Consider the following 6,000-nt stretch of genomic DNA (forward strand, 5'->3'; position numbering starts at 1 on the left):
TTTAAGATACTTTTAAAGATGATCAATCAAAAAGGAATTCCTGTCAAAAGAAACACATTAGGCTGGGTGCGGTAGCTCATCCCTGTAATCCCAGCACTTTGGGAGGCTGAGGCAGGAGATCGAGACCAGCCTGGCCAACATGGTAAAACCCTGTCTCTACTAAAAATACAAAAATTAGCCAGGCATGGTGGCACTTGCCTGTAATCCCAGCTACTGGGGAGGCTGAGGCAGGAAAATTGCTCGAACTCAGGAAGTGGAGGTTGCAGTGAGCTAAGATGGTGCCACTGCACTCCTACCTGGGCAACAAGAGTGAGACTCCATCTTGAAAAAAAAATTTTTATTCTTTCCAAAGAAACAAGACCCTGAGTCCATTTCCCAACCCACACCTGATGTTGACTCACAATACACAGCCTGGTCTGCTGTGAGCCTATCAAAGCACTGCTTCATTTAATTGTCACCTTAACTTCACACCACACTCAAGTCCTGGAAGAACTCTGTGCTGACCTCTGAGTGCTGAGCCATCCCCATGCCGCTCAGTGTGCAGTCCCTCTCACTGCACCGAGTCAGTAGCTGGCCATGGTTTTACTGCAGGGTCATCCTTGGTGTCTTAGGCTGCCTCGGGCAAAACAGTGTGCTCTGAGACTTTGCTGCAGGTAGGCTTTGCCCAGTAAACTCTATCTCATATTCACATTATGTAGTACTGGGCATGTGTGGGTTTGCACTCCCGGCTCATGACAGTCCCCTTAACCTCTTCCCCAGGATTTCCTTCTCTACCTCCTCAAGTCCCACTGATTTGAAAAGACCAAAAGCTGCAGAGTCTCAGGTCCCTCCTTCAAACCCCATGACACAGCCTCCTCTCCCAGAACGCTTAAGCCAGAGTCTCTCACTGCAGATCCTAGAACAGCCACACCCGTCTCTCCACCCACTCCAGACTCACACCCAGGTGATCACAGCCCCCAGAGTAACTATGGAGATGGAGTCCCTGGAACATGCAGATGGTGCCCCTGGGATTATGCAAAAGCAACATTCCTGGCACCTGCAGAGAACAGGGTGACATCCTAGAGCCAGAACACAGGCCTCTGGGAGGTAGGGATGTGGCCAGGCAGGCTGCCAAAACAGGATCTTTCTGACCTTCCTTCCAAAAAAGGGGCTCCTGTACTGGCGATCCCTGGGCTGATGGGCCGCTCCCTTCCTGGAGGACATGGTTTCTGTCCCAGTCGCCTGGATTTCTGTGTGTGTCCTGCTGAGGTCTTTTTTATGAGAAGCATGGTGTCCTTCCACCTGTTGGGAGCAAGAGTGACGATTGCAATATTATAATAGCAGTGGCATATTAGCAGAGAAGAAGAGAGATGAAGTGGCAAGAAAACAGGCTTCTAAATAGGAGTTTTTCTATTTAAAAAAAAGTTTACAAGTGAACTTTTATAAAGGGCCAGATAGTAAACATTTTAGGCTTTGAGAGCCACATAGACTCGTTTGCAGGGACTCAATGTTGCTATTATAGTTTGGAGGCGGCCACCAGGGTTATGTAAATGAGTTAGTCTGATTTTGTTTCAGCAAAACTTTCTTTACCAAAACAGACAATGAGTGGGCTGGGTTTGGCCCATAATCCTTAGTTTGCCAGCTCCTGCTTTTGGCTCACCCAGATCTGATTTTGAATCCTGGCTCTACTACTGATTAGCTGTAGGAGCTTGGAAGCCTCTCTGAGCCCGTTTCCTCATCTGCAGCATCGACCTCCTGGGTTCAAGTGATTCTCCCGCCTCAGCCTATTGAGTAGCTGGGATTGCAGGTGGTGCCACCACACTTGGCTAATTTTTATATTTTTAGTAAAGATGGGGTTTCACCATGTTGGCCAGTCTGGTCTCGAACTCCTGACCCCAGGTGATCTGCCAGTCTCAGCCTCCCCAAAGTGCTGGGATTACAGGTGTGAGCCACCGCGCCCGGCCCTCTCGCTCATTTTTAAGATAAACACTGCAATGGCAAGGGTTTTGTGTCATGTCCTATCAAGTCCTGACCAAGAAACCCATTTAAAAGAAACCCATAGGCCGGGCGCGGTGGCTCACGCCTATAATCCCAGCACTTTGGGAGGCCGAGGTGGGTGGATCACGAGGTCAAGAGATGGAGACCATCCTGGTCAACAAGGTGAAACCCCGTCTCTACTAAAAATACAAAAATTAGCTGGACCTGATGGTGCGCACCTGTAGCCTCAGATACTCGGGAGGCTGAGGCAGGAGAATTGCTTGAACCCAGAAGGCGGAGGTTGCGGTGAGCCGAGATTGCGCCATTGCACTCCAGCCTGGGTAATAACAGCGAAACTCCGTCTCAAAAACAAAACAAAACAAAACAAAAAAAGAAACCCATAGTTGACATTCATTAAATGTTTATTGTATAACAGGCTCCGAACTTACCGTTTACATTCATGATCTCGTTTAACCCTCACCCCAAACCCAAGAGGTAAGTGCCTTATACTCATTTTGTATGTGGGGCAACTGTGGCTGAGATCCAAAGCTGGTGAGCACTGCAGCCTGCGTTCCAGCAGAGCCACCCAACTGCAGGGCTGACCCTTGTCCAGAATAAGCGGAGAGGACGTCCAGCATTGTGCTGGGCATCTAGGATGACTTGGTTTGGCCTGACTGACGCTCTGCTCTGGATTCCTCTCCACTTTTTTCTTCCGCCCTACCAGCATCTATTTTTCAAAAATTTATTTTGAGAGTGGGCTATGAGACTGGCTAATTTTTGTATGTTTTGGTATAGACAGGGTGTTGGTGGTTGTGGGGGGTGGGTGGGGCGGTGCGTCTCGCCATGTTGCCCAGGCTGATCTCGAACTCCTGGTCTCAAGCGATCCACCTGCCTGGGCCTCCCGAGTAGCTAGGACTACAGGAGTGAGGCTCGCGCACGGCCCAAAGTCTCTTTAGTAAGAGGGAAGGATCGGGCCTAGCTTTTGCAGTTTCGCTGGCCCTTCGGCCTCTGGGGCTGTCCAACTCCCAGCCCTTGGAGGGGACACAGGGCTTGGGGCCCCGCGGGCTTCCCCAGGCCTCGCTGGAAAAACGAGTCCACCTCCGGCCCTGGCGACGACCCAAGACCTGGACGGGGCCACGGCCTGGGGAGGGCCAGGACCGCCGCTGTAGGCAAGGACCTTGCCCGGTGCGCGGCACGCAGCCGTGCCCCCCAATGCCACCCGTCCCGATCCTCACAGCCACAGCGGTTTTGTTTTCCCGGCTGAGGAGTTTCATCTTCCAGACGACGCGGGAAAGTGACGGGGCTTGGCGGAACGCAAAAATAGCCTCTTCGGCTGGAGCGGGCCCCGGCGGAGCCGGCGCGTGCGGGTACCCGCAGTCAGCAGACGTCCAGGCCCCCGTTCCCCCGGCTCCTGGCGCCGGTTCTTCCGGTCCCGGGGCGTCCCCTGCTGGCAAGGTGCGAAAAGCACCTCCACTTTCCCATGTCTGTGGCCAACACCACTGTCAAGTTAAACCTGTCTTTGAATTTGTATTCTGATCCTTTAGTTATTAATTCCCATGTAAAACAAGTTTTAACTGGGCCTAGACTTCAGTGTGGTCTTCGGTGGTCTCAGGATCCCTGGAAACGTGTGGCATGTGAATTTCTTTTTCTTTTATATATATATTTTTTATTTTAAGACGGAAGCTCGCTCTGTCGCCAGGCTGGAGTGCAGTGGCGCGATCTCAGCTCATTGCAACCTCCGCCTCCTGGGCTCAAGCAATTCTCCTGCTTCAGCCTCCCTAGTAGCTGGACTACAGGCCTGCGCCACTACGCAGGGCTAATTATTATTATTATTATTATTATTTGTATTTTTTAGTAGAGACGGGGTTTCACCATGTTGGCCAGGATGGTCTCGATCTCTTGACCTTGTGATCCGCTTGCCTCAGCCTCCCAAAGTGCTGGGATTACAGGCGTGAGCCACCGCGCCTAGCCGGCATGTGCATGTCTTAGAAAAAGTATCCATTGTTACATTTTTTTTTTTTTTTTTTTTTTGAGACGGAGTTCCGCTCTTGTTACCCAGGCTGGAGTGCAGGGGCACAATCTTGGCTCACCGCAAACTCTGCCTCACGGGTTCAAGTGATACTCCTGCCTCAGTCTCCCGAGTAGCTGGGATTACAGGCATGTGCCACTACGCCCAGCTAAATCTGTATTTTTAGTGGAGACGAGGTTTCTCAATATTGGTCAGGCTGGTCTTGAACTCCCAACCTCAGGTGATCCGCCTGCCTTGCCTCCCAAAGTGCTGGGATTACAGGCGTGAGCCACCGCGCCCGGCCTGTTTCAGCACATCTTAAAATCAGTCCATGATCCAAAGTTGAATTGCTAGCATAATACATCCAAACGGTTTTGTTAAAACTCCAAGGAATTCTGCTTTATTCTGTTAAACGCAGCCTCCAGTTTGCTCAATGTCTGCGCACACAGTTCAGTACTACATAAATCCTCTAGGTGGCAGCATAACCCTCAATATAAAAACCCGTTCTGGGCCCCTTGCGGTGGCGCGCCAGGAATCCCAGCTACAGCTGCTCTCTCTAGAGCCCAGAAGCCGGTGCAGTGCTCCAGGACTGCACCTTTGAACTGCCACTGCACTCCAGCCTGGGCAGCAGCGAGAACCTCTCTCTAAAAATAAATAAATAAATAAACAAACAAATAAATAAATAAAATAAACCCGATTAGGTGCGGTGGGTGGCTCATGCCTGTAATCCCAGCACTTTGGGAGGTCTCGGCTGGTGGATGGCTTAAGCCCAGGAGCTCGAAACCAGCCTGGACAACATGTACAGACCTCATGTCTACAAAGAAACAGCACGCGCTTGTAGTTCCAGCTACTCCGGAGGCTGAGGTGGGAGGGTCGCCTGAGCCGGGAGAGGGGGTGGGGGAGGGGGCGGGGGAGGGGAGGTTGCAGTGAGCCGCAATCGCTCAACTGCACTCCAGTCTGGGCGACAGAATCAGATGGTCTCAAAAATAAGTAAATAAATAAAGAAAGAAAAAAAAAACTTTTGGGAACCTGACCTTTTGGTCTTTGAACTAATTTTCTTCCTTCCTTCCTTCCTTCCTTCCTCCCTCCCTCCCTCCCTCCCTCCCTCCCTCCCTTCTTTCCTTTGACAGGGTCTCACTGTCACCCAAGGTAGAGTGAGTGGCACTATCACTGCAGCCTTGAACTCCTGGACTCAAGCGATCCTCTTACGTCAGCCTGCCGAGTAGCTAGATCTATAGTTCTGTGTCAGCACACCTGGCAATTAAAAACATTTCTGGGCCGCCCCGGTGGCTCACGCCGGTAATCCCAGCACTTTGAGAGGCTGAGGTGGGCGGATCACGAGGTCAGGAGTTAAAGATCAGCCTGACCAACACAGTGAAACTCTCTCTACTAAAAATACCTCGGCATGGTGGTGCGCACCTGTAATCCCAGCTACTCGGGAGGCTGAGGCAGGAGAATTGCTTGAACCGGGGAGGCGGAGGTTGCAGTGAGCCAAGACCGAAACACTGCACTCCAGCCTAGGCGACAGAGTGAGGCTCTGCCTCAAAAAAAATTTTTTTTATAGAGACAGGGTCTCACTATGTTGCTCAGGCTGGTCTTGAGTTCCTGGGCTAAGGCATCCTCTCACTTCGACCTCCCAAAGTGTTGGGATTACAGGCGTGAGCCACCATGCCTGGCCTGAATTTTCTTTTCTTTCTTTCTTTTTAATTTTTTTTAGACAGTCTCACCAGGCACCAGCCTGGAGTGCAGTGGCGAGACCTCGGTTCACTGCAACCTCCGCCTCCTGGGTTCAAGCAATTCTCCTGCCTCGGTCTCCCCCAGTAGCTGGGACTACAGGCGTGCGCCACCATGCCCAGCTAATTTTTTTGTATTTTTAGTAGAGACGGGGTTTCACCATGTTGGCCAGGATGGTCACAATCTCTTGACCTCGTGATCTGCTGGCCTCGGCCCTGGCCTGAATTTTCTTATCACTTTTTTTTTTTGTTTGTTTGTTTGGAGACTGAGTCTCAGTCTGTAGCCCAGGCTGGAGTACACTG

Source organism: Callithrix jacchus, chromosome 5 (assembly GCF_049354715.1).
Source record: "Callithrix jacchus isolate 240 chromosome 5, calJac240_pri, whole genome shotgun sequence".
NCBI classification, from domain to species: Eukaryota; Metazoa; Chordata; class Mammalia; order Primates; family Cebidae; genus Callithrix; species Callithrix jacchus.